General features: G+C 50.6%; 3 long non-coding RNA genes across 3 annotated transcripts; 1 reads left to right on the top strand and 2 right to left on the bottom strand.

The window, feature by feature from the left end:
• Positions 1-9,153: 9,153 nt before the first annotated feature.
• On the bottom strand, positions 9,154-10,995 carry LOC135455641 (uncharacterized). Its single transcript, XR_010442360.1, has 3 exons — positions 10,672-10,995; positions 9,821-10,596; positions 9,154-9,638 (listed from the first exon to the last, which is right to left on the bottom strand). It is a non-coding gene; the product is annotated as an uncharacterized LOC135455641 (long non-coding RNA).
• Positions 10,996-11,013: 18 nt separating this feature from the next.
• Positions 11,014-14,055, bottom strand: LOC135455642 (uncharacterized). The gene is made up of 7 exons (XR_010442361.1): positions 13,961-14,055; positions 12,786-13,883; positions 12,668-12,709; positions 12,529-12,572; positions 12,384-12,428; positions 12,262-12,302; positions 11,014-12,180 (listed from the first exon to the last, which is right to left on the bottom strand). It is a non-coding gene; the product is annotated as an uncharacterized LOC135455642 (long non-coding RNA).
• Positions 14,056-15,605: 1,550 nt separating this feature from the next.
• Positions 15,606-18,183, top strand: LOC135455647 (uncharacterized). The gene is made up of 3 exons (XR_010442368.1): positions 15,606-15,724; positions 16,204-16,277; positions 18,107-18,183. It is a non-coding gene; the product is annotated as an uncharacterized LOC135455647 (long non-coding RNA).
• Positions 18,184-19,191: the final 1,008 nt, after the last annotated feature.

The following is a 19,191-nucleotide window of genomic DNA, read 5'->3' as shown; positions in this document are numbered from 1 at the left end:
GTAGCCTCTGGGCTCGGATAGATGGCGGCGCTGATGAAGACACGCAGTTTCCGGCAAGATGGAGGCGCCCGTGCCGACACGTGGATTCCGGCAAGATGGCGGCGCCCATACCGACACGTGGATTCCGGCAAGATGGCGGCGCCCATATCGACACGTGGTTTCCGGCAAGATGGCGGCGCCCATGCCGACACGTGGATTCCGGCAAGATGGCGGCGCCCATGCCGACACGTGGTTTCCGGGAAGATGGCGGCCCCCATGACCGGATCTTTTTTCTCGATTTTTGCCGGGATTTTTGCGCCTCCGCGGGTCCCCGGGGGCCGGAATGAAATTCCGGTTCGCGTGAGGCCGGCGGCGTCGCGGGGAGGGGCATCTAAGGCGTCGGGGCGGTCTCTGGCCGCCGCGGCCCGGCGACGAAGGGTCGGTGCCCGGGGGCGGGGGCACGGCGACGGGGGGCGGGGCACGGCGACGGGGGGCGGTGCCGGGGGCGGTGCCCGGGGGCGGGGGCTCGGGTAGGGTTGGGGCGGCGCCCGGGGGCCGCGGCGCCCAGGGGAGGGGTGGTGTCGGGGGTGGCCGACGGGGGGCGGTGACTGGGGTTGGCTAGGGCCAGGTCGGCGCGGGCTTGGCTAAGGGCAGTGCTGCGGTTTGGGGGGTGGGACCTAGGGGCGGGGCTTGGTGACGGGGTGGGTGCCTGGGTATAGGAATGGTGTCTAGTGGTAGGCGAGACTGATTAGGCTTGATTGGTGTCCGCTGGGGGTCCTGATTAGGAGAGGGTGGGGTTCCTATCTAGTGTTTATAGTAAAAAGAATAAAAACTATATGTCCGGTGCAGCAGTAGAAAATTTCAGGCTCCCGGGGAGTAAAGGGTTTGTTTTGTATTTTTCAATTTTTTATTTTTTTCCTTTTGTCCCAGGGAGCCTGAAAGTTTCTACTGCTGCTTTTTTAAACTAAAGCTAGAAAGGAAAACAAAGTTAGAAAGAGAGAGAGAAAATGTATCCTAAACACCCCACAGAACCCTAAAAAGAGCCTCCCAATACACTCAAAATGCCCTACTTTTAAAAAGCCCCTAAAACACCCGTAAAAATCCCCCAAGAACCTTTAAAAAAATCCTTAAAAAATCCTAAAAGAGCTTTAAAATTAACCCTAACTGTTAAAATTACCGATTAAAACTAACCCTAATCCAAGATGGCGGCGCCCATGCTGACACGTGGTTTCCGGCAAGATGGCGGCGCCTGTGCCGACACGTGGATTCCGGCAAGATGGCAGCGCCCATGCAGACACGTGGTTTCCGGCAAGATGGCGGCGCCCATGCCGACACGTGGATTCCGGCAAGATGGCGGCGCCCATGCCGACACGTGGTTTTTGGCAAGATGGCGGCGCCAGTGCCGACACGTGAATTCCGGCAAGATGGCAGCGCCCATGCAGACAAGTGGTTTCCTGCAAGATGGCGGCGCCCATGCCGACACGTGGATTACGCCAAGATGGCGGCGCCCAGGCCGACACGTGGTTTTTGGCAAGATGGCGGCGCCCATGACGACACGTGGTTTCCGGCAAGATGGCGGTGCCCAGGCGTGCACGTGGTTTAGGGCAGATGCGGCGCCATTGACGACACGTGGTTTCCGGCAAGATTTTACGACAGTCGCGCTTTACGGCACATTTTACGACAGTCGCGCTTTACGGCCGATTTTACGACAGTCGCGCTTTACGGCACTTTTACGACAGTCGCGCTTTACGGCACCTTTTACGACAGTCGCGCTTTACGGCCGATTTTACGACAGTCGCGCTTTACGGCACTTTTACGACAGTCGCGCTTTACGGCCGATTTTACGACAGTCGCGCTTTACGGCCGATTTTACGACAGTCGCGCTTTACGGCACCTTTTACGACAGTCGCGCTTTACGGCCGCTTTTACGACAGTCGCGCTTTACGGCCGTTTTACGACAGTCGCGCTTTACGGCCGCTTTTACGACAGTCGCGCTTTACGGCAGTTTTACGACAGTCGCGCTTTACGGCACCTTTTACGACAGTCGCGCTTTACGGCAGTTTTACGACAGTCGCGCTTTACGGCCGATTTTACGACAGTCGCGCTTTACGGCCGATTTTACGACAGTCGCGCTTTACCGGCAGTTTTACGACAGTCGCGCTTTACGGCCGATTTTACGACAGTCGCGCTTTACGGCACCTTTTACGACAGTCGCGCTTTACGGCCGATTTTACGACAGTCGCGCTTTACGGCCGTTTTACGACAGTCGCGCTTTACGGCACCTTTTACGACAGTCGCGCTTTACGGCCTTTTACGACAGTCGCGCTTTACGGCACCTTTTACGACAGTCGCGCTTTACGGCCGATTTTACGACAGTCGCGCTTTACGGCCGTTTTACGACATCGCGCTTTAGGGCCTTTACGACAGTCGCGCTTTTACGGCAGTTTTACGACAGTCGCGCTTTACGGCCGCTTTTACGACAGTCGCGCTTTACGGCACCTTTTACGACAGTCGCGCTTTACGGCCGCTTTTACGACAGTCGCGCTTTACGGCCGATTTTACGACAGTCGCGCTTTACGGACCTTTTACGACAGTCGCGCTTTACGGCCGATTTACGACAGTCGCGCTTTACGGCACCTTTTACGACAGTCGCGCTTTACGGCCGATTTTACGACAGTCGCGCTTTACGGCACCTTTTACGACAGTCGCGCTTTACGGCCGATTTTACGACAGTCGCGCTTTACGGCACTTTTACGACAGTCGCGCTTTACGGCATTTTACGACAGTCGCGCTTTACGGCCGCTTTTACGACAGTCGCGCTTTACGGCACCTTTTACGACAGTCGCGCTTTACGGCCGCTTTTACGACAGTCGCGCTTTACGGCCGCTTTTACGACAGTCGCGCTTTACGGCACCTTTTACGACAGTCGCGCTTTACGGCCGCTTTTACGACAGTCGCGCTTTACGGCACCTTTTACGACAGTCGCGCTTTACGGCCGTTTTACGACAGTCGCGCTTTACGGCACCTTTTACGACAGTCGCGCTTTACGGCACTTTTACGACAGTCGCGCTTTACGGCCGATTTTACGACAGTCGCGCTTTACGGCACCTTTTACGACAGTTTTACGACAGTCGCGCTTTACGGCACCTTTTACGACAGTCGCGCTTTACGGCCGATTTTACGACAGTCGCGCTTTACGGCACCTTTTACGACAGTCGCGCTTTACGGCCGTTTTACGACAGTCGCGCTTTACGGCCGTTTTACGACAGTCGCGCTTTACGGCCGCTTTTACGACAGTCGCGCTTTACGGCGATTTTACGACAGTCGCGCTTTACGGCACCTTTTACGACAGTCGCGCTTTACGGCCGTTTTACGACAGTCGCGCTTTACGGCACTTTTACGACAGTCGCGCTTTACGGCCGCTTTTACGACAGTCGCGCTTTACGGCCGATTTTACGACAGTCGCGCTTTACGGCCGCTTTTACGACAGTCGCGCTTTACGGCCGCTTTTACGACAGTCGCGCTTTACGGCCGCTTTTACGACAGTCGCGCTTTACGGCACCTTTTACGACAGTCGCGCTTTACGGCCGCTTTTACGACAGTCGCGCTTTACGGCCGCTTTTACGACAGTCGCGCTTTACGGCACCTTTTACGACAGTCGCGCTTTACGGCACCTTTTACGACAGTCGCGCTTTACGGCCGATTTTACGACAGTCGCGCTTTACGGCCGATTTTACGACAGTCGCGCTTTACGGCAGTTTTTACGACAGTCGCGCTTTACGGCCGCATTTTACGACAGTCGCGCTTTACGGCCGATTTTACGACAGTCGCGCTTTACGGCACCTTTTACGACAGTCGCGCTTTACGGCCGATTTTACGACAGTCGCGCTTTACGGCAGTTTTACGACAGTCGCGCTTTACGGCCCTTTTACGACAGTCGCGCTTTACGGCCCTTTTACGACAGTCGCGCTTTACGGCACCTTTTACGACAGTCGCGCTTTACGGCCGATTTTACGACAGTCGCGCTTTACGGCACGCTTTTACGACAGTCGCGCTTTACGGCCGATTTTACGACAGTCGCGCTTTACGGCACCTTTTACGACAGTCGCGCTTTACGGCCTTTACGACAGTCGCGCTTTACGCGTTTACGACAGTCGCGCTTTACGGCCGCTTTTACGACAGTCGCGCTTACGGCCGATTTTACGACAGTCGCGCTTTACGGCCGATTTTACGACAGTCGCGCTTTACGGCCGCTTTTACGACAGTCGCGCTTTACGGCCGCTTTTACGACAGTCGCGCTTTACGGCCATTTTACGACAGTCGCGCTTTACGGCCGATTTTACGACAGTCGCGCTTTACGGCACCTTTTACGACAGTCGCGCTTTACGGCCGTTTTACGACAGTCGCGCTTTACGGCACCTTTACGACAGCGCGCTTTACGGCCGATTTTACGACAGTCGCGCTTTACGGCAGTTTTACGACAGTCGCGCTTTACGGCCGCTTTTACGACAGTCGCGCTTTACGGCACCTTTTACGACAGTCGCGCTTTACGGCCGATTTTACGACAGTCGCGCTTTACGGCACCTTTTACGACAGTCGCGCTTTACGGCCGATTTTACGACAGTCGCGCTTTACGGCACTTTTACGACAGTCGCGCTTTACGGCACCTTTTACGACAGTCGCGCTTTACGGCCGTTTTACGACAGTCGCGCTTTACGGCCCTTTTACGACAGTCGCGCTTTACGGCCGCTTTTACGACAGTCGCGCTTTACGGCCGCTTTTACGACAGTCGCGCTTTACGGCCTTTACGACAGTCGCGCTTTACGGCACCTTTTACGACAGTCGCGCTTTACGGCACCTTTTACGACAGTTTTACGACAGTCGCGCTTTACGGCCGATTTTACGACAGTCGCGCTTTACGGCACCTTTTACGACAGTCGCGCTTTACGGCCGCTTTTACGACAGTCGCGCTTTACGGCACCTTTTACGACAGTCGCGCTTTACGGCCGCTTTTACGACAGTCGCGCTTTACGGCCGCTTTTACGACAGTCGCGCTTTACGGCCGATTTTACGACAGTCGCGCTTTACGGCACCTTTTACGACAGTCGCGCTTTACGGCACCTTTTACGACAGTCGCGCTTTACGGCACCTTTTACGACAGTCGCGCTTTACGGCCGCTTTTACGACAGTCGCGCTTTACGGCACCTTTTACGACAGTCGCGCTTTACGGCCGTTTTACGACAGTCGCGCTTTACGGCCGTTTTACGACAGTCGCGCTTTACGGCCGATTTTACGACAGTCGCGCTTTACGGCCGCTTTTACGACAGTCGCGCTTTACGGCCGCTTTTACGACAGTCGCGCTTTACGGCACCTTTTACGACAGTCGCGCTTTACGGCCGATTTTACGACAGTCGCGCTTTACGGCAGTTTTACGACAGTCGCGCTTTACGGCCGATTTTACGACAGTCGCGCTTTACGGCACGCTTTACGACAGTCGCGCTTTACGGCCGATTTTACGACAGTCGCGCTTTACGGCACTTTTACGACAGTCGCGCTTTACGGCACTTTTACGACAGTCGCTGCTTTACACAGTCGCGCTTTGACTTTACGACAGTCGCGCTTTACGGCCGATTTTACGACAGTCGCGCTTTACGGCCGCTTTTACGACAGTCGCGCTTTACGGCACCTTTTACGCCCTTAGCCAAGCCCGCCCGCCCGGCCCTAGCCGCCCCCAGGCACCGCCCCCGTCGGCCACCCCGCCCCCCGACACCACCCCTCCCCTAGGCGCCGCGGCCCCCGGGCGCCGCCCCACCCCTACCCGAGCCCCCGCCCGCGGGCACCGCCCCCGGGCGCCGCCCCCCGTGGCCGAACCCCCGCCCCCCGTCGCCGTGCCCCCGCCCCCAGGCGCCGCCCCTTCGTCGCCGGGCCGCGGCGGCCAGAGGCCGCCCCGACGCCTTAGATGCCCCTCGCCGCGACGCCGCCGGCCTCACGCGAACCGGAATATCATTCCGACCCCGGGGACCCGCGGAAAGCGCAAAAATCCCGGCAAAAATCGAGAAAAAAGATCCGGTCATGGGGGCCGCCATCTTGCCGGAAACCACGTGTCGGCATGGGCGCCGCCATCTTGCCGGAATCCACGTGTCGGCATGGGCGCCGCCATCTTGGATTAGGGTTAGTTTTAATCGGTAATTTTAACAATTAGGGTTAATTTTAAAGCTCTTTTAGGATTATTTAAGGATTTTTTAAAGGTTCTTGGGGGATTTTTACGGGTGTTTTAGGGGCTTTTTAAAAGTAGGGCATTTGGAGTGTATTCGGAGGCTATTTTTAGGGTTCTGTGGGTGTTTAAGATACATTTTCTCTCTCTCTTTCTTTTGTTTTCCTTTCTAGCTAGTGGTAGGTGAGACTGATTAGGCTTGATTGGTGTCAGCTGGGGTTCTGATTAGGCTTGATTGGTGTCAGCTGGGGTGTGTCAGCTGGGGGTACTGATTAGGCTTGATTACTGTCAGCTGGGGTACTGATTAGGCTTGATTGTGTCAGCTGGGGGTACTGATTAGGCTTGATTGCTGTCAGCTGGGGGTGTGTCAGCTGGGGGTACTGATTAGGCTTGATTGGTGTCAGCTGGGGGTACTGATTAGGCTTGATTGCTGTCAGCTGGGGTTGTCAGCTGGGGTACTGATGGTTGATTGTGTCAGCTGGGGGTACTGATTAGGCTTGATTGCTGTCAGCTGGGGGTGTGTCAGCTGGGGGTACTGATTAGGCTTGATTGGTGTCAGCTGGGGGTACTGATTAGGCTTGATTGCTGTCAGCTGGGGTGTGTCAGCTGGGGGTACTGATTAGGCTTGATTGGTGTCAGCTAGGGGTACTGATTAGGCTTGATTGCTGTCAGCTGGGGGTGTGTCAGCTGGGGTACTGATTAGGCTTGATTGCTGTCAGCTGGGGGTCCCTGATTAGGCTTGATTGCTGTCAGCTGGGGTCCTGATTAGAGAGGTGGGGTTCCTATATAATGTATATAGTAAAAAGAATAAAAACTATATGTCCGGTGCAGCAGTAGAAAATTTCAGGCTCCCGGGGAATAAAGGGTTTGTTTTGTATTTTTAAATTTTTTATTTTTTTCCTTTACTCCCCGGGAGCCTGAAAGTTTCTACTGCTGCTTTTTTAAACTAAAGCTAGAAAGGAAAACAAAGTTAGAAAGAGAGAAGAGAAAAGAGAGAGAAGAGAAAGAAACAGAGAGAAGAGAGAGAGAAAAGAGAGAGAGAAGTAAAGGCTGAAAAAAATAGAGAGAAGGAAAAAGAGTGAAAAGAAGAGGAAGAGACAGGGAAAAAAAAGACAGAGGGAAACAGAGAGAAAAGAAGACAGAGAAAAAAACAGAGAGAAAAAGAAGAGAGGGAGATAGAGAAGAAAAGACAGAGAGACAGAAAGAGAAAAGAAAACAGAGAGAGAAACCAAGACAGAGAGAAAAGAAAAGGAGGGTGGGAAAAAGGAAAGACAGGAGTTAGAGGGAAAAGAAAGTGGTTAGGATTAGAAAACTCAGGACAGAGTGAAAAAAGAAAAGACTGAGAGCAAAAAGGACGAACCAAGGAAAAGGAGAACACAGAGAAACAGAAGCAACAAGAGCAAGGGTGAAAGTTATGAAGGAAAAGAAATAAGGTGCAAAGTATAGACACGAGAGAAAAATACATACAGTTAGACAGAAATAGTGAAATGGACAAATAAAAGGAAGGGGATGGAAACATAGTTACAGAAGCACAGACACAGTGTCAGAAAGAGTGAGAAACAGAAACAAAGGGACAGAGACAGATGGAAGTTAGGTTAGAAATAGAAAAGGAAAGTGAGGAGCAACAGGAAGAAATACAGTGGAAAGAAAATACAAAACCACACCAAAAAAACACAGGAGCCACAGTGGGGGTAGGGAAGGGCAGGGGGTATCTTGATTAGGGGTGATTCAACTTTATTAAATGCATGTTTTTATTTAGACATCAGCAAAATACATAGAAACAGTGTATACAAACGCAAGTGCATATACAATCCATAGACACACTGGTAAAAGTCAAACTTACATATGGAGCAATACAGAGCAGTACAGAGCAATACACATATCAACACAAAGTGATAACCTTTTTCTATTTTCATTACATGTTGAGTTATTGTTACAAGAAACCCAAACAACAAAAGCACACAAAAACCACCATTCATCTACCATAACCTCTCCCTTCAGATAGCACAAAACCTCACCATCCCTCTCATCACAACTGCTAAATTACACCCCAGAAATCATTGGTCCTCGGAACGTGGTTCCCGGGAACCTCCAAAAAATCCTCCTGCCTGACAAAAACCCAGGTCCCTGGAAGGTCCGTGCCCAAACTTTGGCGATGAACGTCGCCTCGCAGACTGACCGGGACTGAGGAAAAAAAAACCCAGCCGGGGGGAAAAAAAAAAAAACCCCCCGGCTGGGGATTTTTTATTCTAAATTTAAAAATGAGTTGAAAAACCTGAAAACCAAAAGTCATACACACAACGGTAAAGCCAGTCAGCATGCGCTCACACATGCAGGGACGAGCGAACACAGACAGACACGCTCACTTGCTCCCACACACGCTCACACGCTCGCTGCGGCCCTTACCTGAGACGCTGAAGAACGTGCTTCAATGCATCTTCTCGCTGCCACTCCTTGACGTCAAATGGTAGATTCCGGGGAAATCGTAGCCTCGGGGACCTGTGAGACGACAGGAAGGGGTCAACGAGTGTCTGACAGCTAGGACTTGTCCCCGCACTGGCCCAATAAATTTTCTACCCAAAATCCCACAAAACACAGATGAACGGTACAGTTTTTATAACTCTTCCACCTAACTGTGACTACGGGCCAGGGCAGGGCAGTTCCAATCATAATTGGTACAATGTAAGTACACACATTATAAGCTGACGCATACAGTGCAAGTGTACATAGAGTGTAAGTACACACAATATAAGGTGACACGCTTACATACAGTGTAAGTACAGACAATATACGCCAATACACTCACATACAGTGTAAGTACATACAGTGTAAGCTAGCCTCATACTAGTAGAACTCCTAATCCACCATAATGGATCCAGGTGAGGCATAGCTGTCCGTACAGCTCAGAACAAGACCTGAAATGACATCTGACAGGATGCTTCTAAAGAGAGAACTTTTGACTCAGGAGCTCAGACAGGTATCAGAATCGCATCTATGGCCTGGGTGCCAGGCCAAGGAATGCAGAGATCACAGATGCTAACAATAATGCCAGGGTTTCTGACAGACCCCTCAAAGGCTAAGGTAAAAGACATGAGATACACAAACAACACATAATGCACAGCAGACAAGTGACACAAGACACACCAGGACTGCTCTGCCCTGCTGCACACCTCAGCACTGTCATCAAAAGTGAGACTTTGCTTTTATGGGGCCTAAGGGGCCACTTCATGAACACCCCCCACCTCCAAAGTAGACTCAGAAACCCCTCCCAGTAATTCCCAAACCAGCACCCCGCTCTCACCCCTCTGTGGGACTTAGCCCTCTACTTATCTCTCAGACATCTCAGGATGCAGGCCCATGTCATGTACAAAAGATGGTGGCCTCTACATCTGGGAAGGTCCTGCTGGCACTGCTGTTCAACAATCTCCTGGTGTTTCTTAGCCAGCTACATTAAAGAAAACCAAATATCAATGCATGACCTCAGCAGCACGCTGGCCAAAACCCAACAATTCTGCTATTCACCATTGTCCTAAGAATGCCTGGTGCAGAAATAGGAACACATGCTTAGAGTTGCAGCAGAGAGACTTGAGCAATAACAACTGCTTCTGTAAGCTACTCAATGCTCACCTTGCCCATCTCACCTTGACTGCTGATATCCAGCTTTACTTCCTAAAAAGAAAAAGAACAGTGCTGTAACAGAGTCACACTTTAAACTCCCCCTGCAGAGACAAACAGTGACTGACCTGCTCTGGGGAACCTCCTCACCCGGCATGGGTGGATGGATGGATTTTGCCATGGATTTTATCCTCTTCATCAGAAAGTTAGGACAAAAGTAAAAGGGCTGCAGGATGACTTCACAGCTCCAAACATCTTGTGTCTATCTAGAAATATCATCTAGAGTCCAGTGACACCCCACAAACTGCAAGGCCCCAGGACTTGTCCTATTGCAGCTGGCTATGCGGCAGGGCAGGACAGCTCCGGCACAAATGTGTGCAGACACCCGTGACACAGAACACGACAAACAGGGGGACATTAAACATGACACATCATGCTTGTGGTGAGGGCCTCGAGGAGAGAAGGTAGAAGGGACCTCAAAGACACACTAGGTAACACAGCACACTGGACAACACAACATAGACCAGAACTGTTCTGCACTTCCTGCCTGAAAGCTGCCATCAAAAGTAGAGCCTCTCCCTTTAGCTGTCCTAAGAGGCCCTTGGAGAAGATTGCTTTTCCCTCTGCTAATTTTTACATCTGCCCCAAGATCTCCCAACCTGCTACTCTCCCATCATCCCATCTCCAAGCCCTGGCCCCCAACTTATCGTTTGGATGATTGGTGATGTGGCACCTGAAATGAGTCTGCCTTGGAACGCCTCGTGATGGCCTGTTAGCTTCTTGGTTAGCTACAATAAAGAAAACCAAAACCAAAGATGAGTCCAGAGTTATGCGGGCCAAATCCCAGCAAGTCAGCTACTTGCCCTCTCCTGAGTGTGCCTGGCTGCTTTAGGCTCCAGCTTCACCCTGATTCCAAGGCTGTGGCCTTTATTAGCAGTGGCACCTGGGTTAGAGAAAGGCAAAGTTGGACAGCATTCCTATGAGTGCAGTAGATAACCTTGTGTGCTGTAGGACATGGGAATACCTCTGCTAGGCTTCTGAGGAAGAGTAAAATTTCTATAACTGTTCTACCTAACTGTGACTACGTACCAGGGCAGGGCAGCTCCGATCATAAGTGGTACAATGTAAGTACACGCAATATAAGCTGATACATACAGTGCAAGTATACACAGAGTGTAAATACACATAATATAGGGTGAGCGCTTCCATACAGTGTAAGTACACACAGTATAAGCCAACATAGGTACATACAATGTAAGTACATACTGTACAAGCCAGCATAGGTACATACAATATGAGTACATACAATATACGTCAATACAGGTACACATGATATAGGTACATACAATATAAGCCAGGACTGGAGATAACTCTCTGGAAGATGAATTCTTGAGCCCTATACCCTTTGAGAAAATAGAACCTACAGAACTACTGCAGTCACCTGAAGAGGGTGTAAGACGCTCCCTGTAGAAGTCCAAGACAATGGAAAAAAAGGCACCAGCAAAGCTGGTAGTGAGAAGGAAGATGCATGAGAACATCTTGTCCCTGTGAGACATTCCTGTCTCAAAGAGCAAAATTGTAAAGATGCCAGAATAAGGGATATCCAGAAAGGAATGTGAGTAGAACGCGGCCTATATGGCACAGATGAGTGCCGATAAAGCATCGAGATGTAACAAAGGCCTATGACGTGGAAGACAATTGACACACACTACATACCACAGACAGGGACACCATAACATAGACACAAATGACATAACACAGAGACAAGTTGCAACTGATTGGCACTTTCCCCTTAGGGACCCGAGAGTCCTAGCACAAGACGAGCCAGAGGCCGATGAGGCCAAGGGAAAGGAAGCCCTATGACAACAGCATGTGATGATGAAATGTAACTCGTTAAAAGAAGTTAGTGCCAAAGCAGTTAAGAAGATGCTCGAGAGGCTCGGCAAGCCTAGAGAAGGAAGCGGACTGCTGGGTGACCACGGTTATAGCTCAGGACATGAAGGCGAGCTCCTCGGGGGAAAGATCCGTGACAATGCTGAGTCGAGGAAGGCTGACAACGCAAAGTTCGCGACGCTGTGGAGAGGGGTCGGAACTGCCCTGCCCGACCTCTGGTGAGGCTGAGGAGAAACCCTCTCCCTTTACTTCCAGGGAGCCCGTCCCACTACAGACCTCTCCGCTAAGCTGACATCAGATTGCCTCCTGTGATAGTAAAGGCTTTTCCCCTTCTCCCAACCACTGGCCCCGACCCTTAGCTTTTGGAAGACGAGCGGACAAAAGCCATCGTCGGTCAGATATGGATGTTGAGATGTTCTCAATGTGTGTGCTTCGGTGCTGCCGCTTCCAAGCTGTGGCTACAAGCCTCCCCAGGGTACCTAAGGCAAAACAGAAAAGGTGACTATTGCCCTCAAAAACGGTAATCCCCGGGAGTCCTCCGCACCCCTGCCCCAGCTCACCTCAAGTCTTGATTTGACTCCGGAGGCTGCCCAGAAGGTACCTGCAAAAAGAAAAGGGACATGCTTAGCATGCTGCTGCATAACGTTCGCCTATGAGTCAGCCTGCCTAAACCCCAACTCACCTGCCCTCCTCTGTTCCTTGGTCATGCCTAGGGCAGTGACAGCACCTGCAAAGAAAAAAAGCAGAAAAGCTGCTGAGATACTGTGAAAACACAACCTCCCAACCCTGACAAGTATGCCACACCAATACCTTAAGCTTGAACCCACCTGGCACGGGCATGCTGGGCTAGGATAGATGGCAAGCGGACCATCTAAAATAAAAAGAAGAATAATACATACCTAGAGCTGCACCAAAAACTGAGACCTCAGCAATAACAACAGCTTTGGTACCCTACTCAATGCTCACCTTGCCCACTCAGCCTTGACAGCTGCTCTTTGCCCTGACTTCCTAAAAATAAAGACAAAGAGCAGAGCTGTAACAGCCACCATTTATGCTTCCTCTGCAGAGACAAACAGTGACTAACCTGCATGGGGGAATCCCCTCACCCAGGATGGGTGGCTCTGCCCTGGATTTTATCCTTCTGCAACTAAAAGAAAGTTAGAATGAAAGTCAAAGGGCTGCAGGATAACTTATGGGCTCCAGATATCCTGTGTCCATCTCCAAATTCCATCTAGAGTCCACCTGCACCCCACATGACAAATTCCAAGTCCCTGAGATGCCTCCTATTGCACCAGGCTATGCAGCAGGGCAGAGCAGCTCTGGCACAAATGTGTGCTGACACCCATGACACAGGACAGACAGGACGTGACAAACAAATGGCACAAGACACAGACAGAAATCCCTTTGTAAGAAAAATCGCTGCCAGGATTGAGAGAATGCAAAAGGAAATGACCGAGGTCAGACCGATGGTGAGCTGATGAGGCTCAGAGAACCCTGGAGGAAGACAATGCTTAACCGAATGATTTATTCCAAGAACTGCAAAGATGGATGCCTAGGAATCCTACAGTCAGAATCCTCTCCCTAACCTCGCATTCTTACACGTCCTAATCAGCCATAATGGATCCTGGCGGGGCATAGCTGTCCGTACAGCTCAGAACAAGACCTGAAAAGACATCTGACAGGATGCTTCCAAAGAGAGAGGCATTTCTGATGCCTGCCTGAGCTCCCCAGTCAAAAGTTCCATGGCATGGGTGCCAGGGCAAGGAATGCTGAGATCATGGATGCTAAGAATGGTGCCAGGGTTTCTGACAGGCCCCTCAAAGGGCTAAGGTAAAAGACAGGAGATACACAAACAACACATAATGGATGACAGACAAGTGACACGATACATACCGGAGCTGCTCTGCCCTGCTGCACACCTCAGCACTGTCATCAAAAGTGAGACTTTGCTTTTTTGGCGCCCAAGGGGCCACTTCATGAACACCCCTCACCTCCAAAGCAGACTCAGAAACCCCTCCCAGTAATTCCCAAACCAGCACCCTGCTTTCATCCCCTCTGTGGGTCGTAGCCCTCTACTTATCTCTCAGACATTGGGGGATGCCGGTCCCTGTCAGGTACAAAGAAAGGCCACCTTGTCAGCTGGGAAGGTCCTGCTGTCACCAGGCTGGTGTCTCTCAGACAGCTGTATTCAAGAAAACCAAACATCAGTGCCTGATCTTGGCACCACATCACCCAAAACCCCACCAGTCTGCTACTCACCGTGCTCCTAAGAAGGCCCGGCACCTCCTAACCCTGACCCTCTGCCAAGGATGCAATGCATCTGCACCTGAAAGAAAGTTAGAACATGTGTCAAACACCACCAGGATAACTCACAACATGCAAACACCTTATGTCAATCTTGGAATAGCATCTAGAGCCCAAGTACACCCAAATTACAAATTTCAACTCCCCAGGCTTGTCCTATTGCAGCAGGCTATGCGGCAGGGCAGAGCAGCCCTGGCACAAATACGTGCAGACACCCGTGACACAGAACGTGACAAACGGGGGGACATTAAACACGACACATCATGCTTGTGGTGAGGGCATCGAGGGGAAAAGGCAAAAGGGGCCCCCAAAGACACACTAGGTAACACGGTACACCGGACAACGCGACACAGACCAGAGCTGTTCTGCACTACCTGCCTGAAAGCTGCCATCAAAAGTAGAGCCTCTCCCTTTAGCTGTCCGCAGAGGCCCCTTGGAGAAGATTGCTTTTCCCTCTGCTGATTTTTAAATCTGTCCCAAGAACTCCCAACCTGCTACTTGCCCATCATCCCATCTTTGGCCCATGGCCCCTGACTTATCTTTTGGATGATCAGTGATGTGAATCCACATTGTGCCTGAAATGAGTCTGCCTTCGAGGGCCTTGTGATGGCCTGTTAGCTTCTTGGTTAGCTACAATAAAGAAAACCAAAACCAAAGGATGAGCCCAGAGTTATGTGGGCTAAATGCCAGCAAGTCAGCTACTTGCCCTCTCCTGAGTATGCCTGGCTCCTTCAGGCTCCACCTTCATCCTGATTCCAAGGCTGTAGCCTTTATTATTAGTGGCACCTGAGTTAGAAAAAGGCAAAACTAAATGGCATTCCTAAAATTAAATGGCAGTCGATGACCTTGTGTGCTGAAAGGCATGGGAATGCCTCTGCTATGCCTCTGAAAAGCCTTGGTGGAGGGGGGCCTCAAATAAACAAATAAACACCCTTTCTCACCCTGCTGCCTGCAAACCCCCCTGCCCCCCATAACTCCTAACTGGATACCTGCTCACCATCCCTCTCCTAGCCACAACCCTCAATTCATCTGAAGCCTCAATCTCAAACATAATTTTTGCATTTTTGACACTGGGGAGATCCGTCTTGTGACATGAGGAATCTGCTGAAAAAAGCGTTGTGCTTGACAAAACCTGGAATCTCTGGAAGCTGTACTCCTCCTAAAAAAAAAAAACAACCAAAAAAAAAAAAAAAAAAACCAAAAAAAAAAAAAAACCCAAAAAACAACCAAACAAACAAAACAAGCACAACACCAGAGACTGCAAATGCGTTTCACCACCCCTAAACACAACCCCCAAAATCATGAAATAAAATACTCCCAGTATTCCATGCTGTTTTCCTCACAGTCTCTTCCAAGCCTCTGTTGCTATAGATGCCCAGAAACACCTGCTGGAAAGAAGCTGAGATGAGCTGAAAGAGCCTCTTCACTGAAATGAGAGGAAAGCTCTTACCCCAGCACATCCCAGAGAGGGAATGAAGCCCCTCGGCCAAGGCTGGGGTTAATATACCCCTGATTGTGCCCGCCTCTCATTCCCATGGCACTCAGGAAAAGGGAGGGGGCAAACCCCACCAGGTATAAAAGCCCTCAGAGCAGCTGCAGCTATTTGGCTCCTCTGACTTGAATTCAAGGGGAGTAAAGGGCTTGTTATAGAAGAAAACTCTTCAGAAAAATAACAGCACTTTTTTTTGCATCAACTACTTGGAGCAGAACAGAAAACTGGTAAGACATAAAACTTTGTGTTTAGGTAGCGTAGCTAGATAAGTTGGGTAATAGGGTAATTTGTTGTAACCTTACATAATTATTCTGTGTTTAACAAAAGCTACCTAATAAATTAACACCCAAACCTCCAGCAGCAGAGCTGGCCCTACTAAATCTGTATTTTTATACATACAGTAAACAAAACCAAAATCCCAGTAATACATATCAGAAGTCTATGAAAGAAAGCTATTGAAATTAATCCTATCTCAAATACAAACCAGCCCATCCAGAGTGAGCTTCACTCAAAAAGCAATTTACAGAGAGTTAATAATACCATGAAATAAAAGAACACACCATATACCACATAGTGATGGAAAAAAAAACCCTACATTTGTTTTGGTTTTTTGTTTTATTTAAACTAACTTCTTTTATTAGCTCAAACAAAAGATTTTGCCAAGACTGTAATAACAACTTCTCCTTCTGAAATGTCCCTTCTCTAGGCTGCCGGGATACACCGTGCCTTTGATGCTGCAAAAGGCGCTGGGTTATAGCGGGGCGGAGACTGCCGCAAAGGGTAACACCGGGGTTGTGGCGCAGGGGGGGGGGGGGGGGGGTGCGGTGACGGCAGCACTGGAGCGGTTTTAGGGGAAAAAAGGCAGAATTTGGGCTCGGGCCCGGAGGGCGGGAAAAGGGGAGGAGACCCCCTCGGAAAAGGGGAGGAAGAGGCGGGGAATGTGAGGGGGCGGAGGATACGGAACCCCGTAAGAAGGGCGAGACAGTCCCCCACGCTCCCCCCCCCCACGAAAACCGGGACCGGGGGTCACACGGAGCCCCCCCCCGCCGCCCCCTCCCCAGCATGTGGCAAGGCCGGGGGAGGGGTTAAACTCCCGGTGTGTATCCCCGGTTACCCCCGGGGCTTTCCGTGTGCCCCCCGTCCTCTCTGTGTCTCTCCCGCCGCCCACCCGCGCGGCCCGGCCCACACATTCCCCTCACGTGGGCGCCGCCATCTTGCGACGCAAAGGGTATCGGGATATACCGGGGCATAACTGCCGCAAAGGCTGCCGGGATTTATCGAGGCCATAGCGACGCAAAGACTGCCGGGATACACCGAGGCCTTAATGACGTCAAGAATGCCGGGATATACTAAGGCTATTATTACCGCAAAGGCTGCCGGGACATAGCGAGATGGAAATCGTCTGTGCTCCCCGCGTTCCTCCAGCTTCAGGCAGAGCTGGGACGGGGGGAACACCCCCCCCACTCGGTGATGATGCCCCCCCGTGATCAGGTCGTGCGGCGTGACGTCTAACGCCGGGTTCCACACGTCCACCTCTGCCCGAGGGGTGGGGGGGGGGGGGGACATGTGGTCAGGGGGGCACAACCCCAACCCCATCAGGGAACCCCAAACCCATCGGGGAACCCCAAACTCTGCACATCAGCCCTCTGTGAGACCCCTGGGACCCCCCTGAGAGCACCCCCAGACCCACTGGGACCCTCAAGAAAGCACCAAGACCCCTCTGAGATCAGAGCCCCCAAGTCTCCAGCCCCTCTCCCTCAGCCTTCCTTCCTCACCCCCAAGGAAGGCACAGAAGGAATCAAACTGCCCTGGACAGCAGTGTGGTGCTTTATTCAAGCCCTTTCCACATCTCCCCCAAAAGGGACTCTGCTGGAACAAGAATGGAGGGCAGCCCCCAGAAGTTCCTCCCCAGCCCCGCAGTCACAGCAGAGAGGCAGAAAGAGGGAGGGGCAGCAGAGAGGACACAGGAAGAAAAGTAAGAAAGGGACGCAGAATGAAGTTGAAAAAAACAACCAAAAACCAAACAACAACAAAACCTGGGATGGGCAGCATAACAGAGAGGGATTAAAAAAGGACGGGGACAGCGAACGGCACACAAGGATCCAGTAGAGAAGCAATGGCACACAGGAGCACCAGAGAGCCACCAAGAATAAAAAAGGAATCACCAAAAAACTCCAGAAAAAAAAAAACCAAAAAGCCCCCAAAACTAGAACACACCCCCCCAAACAAAAACAAAACAAAACAAAAAAACAAACAAACAAAAAAACAAACAAACAAAAGAAAAAACCACCAAAATCAAAAAACAAAGAAAACCAGACTGGGATGGGCAGCATTACAGAGAGGGATTAAAAAAGGGTGGGGACAGGGAATGGTTCACAAGCATCCAGTGAGAAAGAATAGCATGGAAATCCCCACACAGAATAAAAGCGGAAAAGGACTGGACTATGGAGGACAGAGGAAAAGGCAGAGGCTCTGACCTACCTTGGGAGGTCTTAATGTCCATAGCTCTGTGGGGTTATATAAAACAATTGAGTTGTAATATGTAAATGTAAAAATACTTGGGGAGGAGATTTTTCTTTTAAAACCAAATAACTGTCATTTTCACACAGCTGCTGTGGCTATGGTAACCTTTGCTGGGAGCAAAAGGAGGTGATGCCAGTGAGGAAGAGGCCTTAGGAGCTGCTGCAGAGGGAAGTACTGCTTATTCTGATCCTTGACACACCCTTGACTTCACTCTGCACTGTGCCTTTCCTTCAGACAGAGTCCATGCAATCTAGGTTCAATAGTATTTAGCTTGTGCTGCCTCTTGGACACTGAAAGGAGTTTGCAGCCTTTAGCTGTCAGCGGCCTATTTTGGGATGGGGCTGTTAAATCCAGTATTTCCAAGAACTTTTTCAGTGTGTCTTCAGTGTATCTATCTTGACTTCCACGTTTCCACAAGAGACACCTGCTGAAGTTTGTTGTATGAGTGAAGGATCCTTCCTACAGAGGCTTTGCTGCATTGCACGTTTAGTTAGTGTCTCCACTCTGGAGGGAACCTTCATTTAGAGCCAGTTACTGCCTTTCTTAGAAGAATTGTGACATTGTCAAAAACTGAGCTTACCCTTAGAAGCACAGCATGACTGACAAGACTATCTGTGGAGCATGTGCCATCTCCAGAGAGGATTCAGTGACAGTTACTTGGGTTGTAGGAAGACAGCTGGTGACAGCTGGCAACTTTTTCCTTTTATCATCAAGGCTGTCAATGCTGCTGTTCTTCCTTTAGTTCTGTTTTTATGCATGTCAGTTCCACAGCTGTGCTGATGAAGTGCTGAGGAGGAATTCACTCGTTGTTTCATTCTCTTCCCATTAATGGGTCTACCTGGCATAGATGAGAGGAGAGTTTGGTTGGGGTTTCTTCATCTTTTCTTCTTCCCTCCCCTAGCCCTTCCCCAACCCTTTTGTAATTTGATTGATTAGAGGTAATTCTTCAACTCAGTCTTCACTCCTGAAGTGAGTCATGCTTACTGGGGAAAGCTGCAAGTAATAAATGCACGTTGCATTCAGCTGTCAGGAATAGTTTCCAATCTGTCCATCTGTGGCACAAAATTAGAAAGCGGTCCTTCCAGCATGCAACTCTGCCCTGCATTTCCCCCAACCAAGTTATTCAGTACATAAGTTGTCCATTTTGGCATCTTATCTTCTTCCCAGCCAA

Source organism: Zonotrichia leucophrys, chromosome 19, assembly GCF_028769735.1.
Source record: "Zonotrichia leucophrys gambelii isolate GWCS_2022_RI chromosome 19, RI_Zleu_2.0, whole genome shotgun sequence".
Lineage (NCBI taxonomy): Eukaryota > Metazoa > Chordata > Aves > Passeriformes > Passerellidae > Zonotrichia > Zonotrichia leucophrys.
The sequence above is the reverse complement of the archived record's forward strand: the minus strand, read 5'-3'. Positions and strand labels throughout refer to the sequence as shown.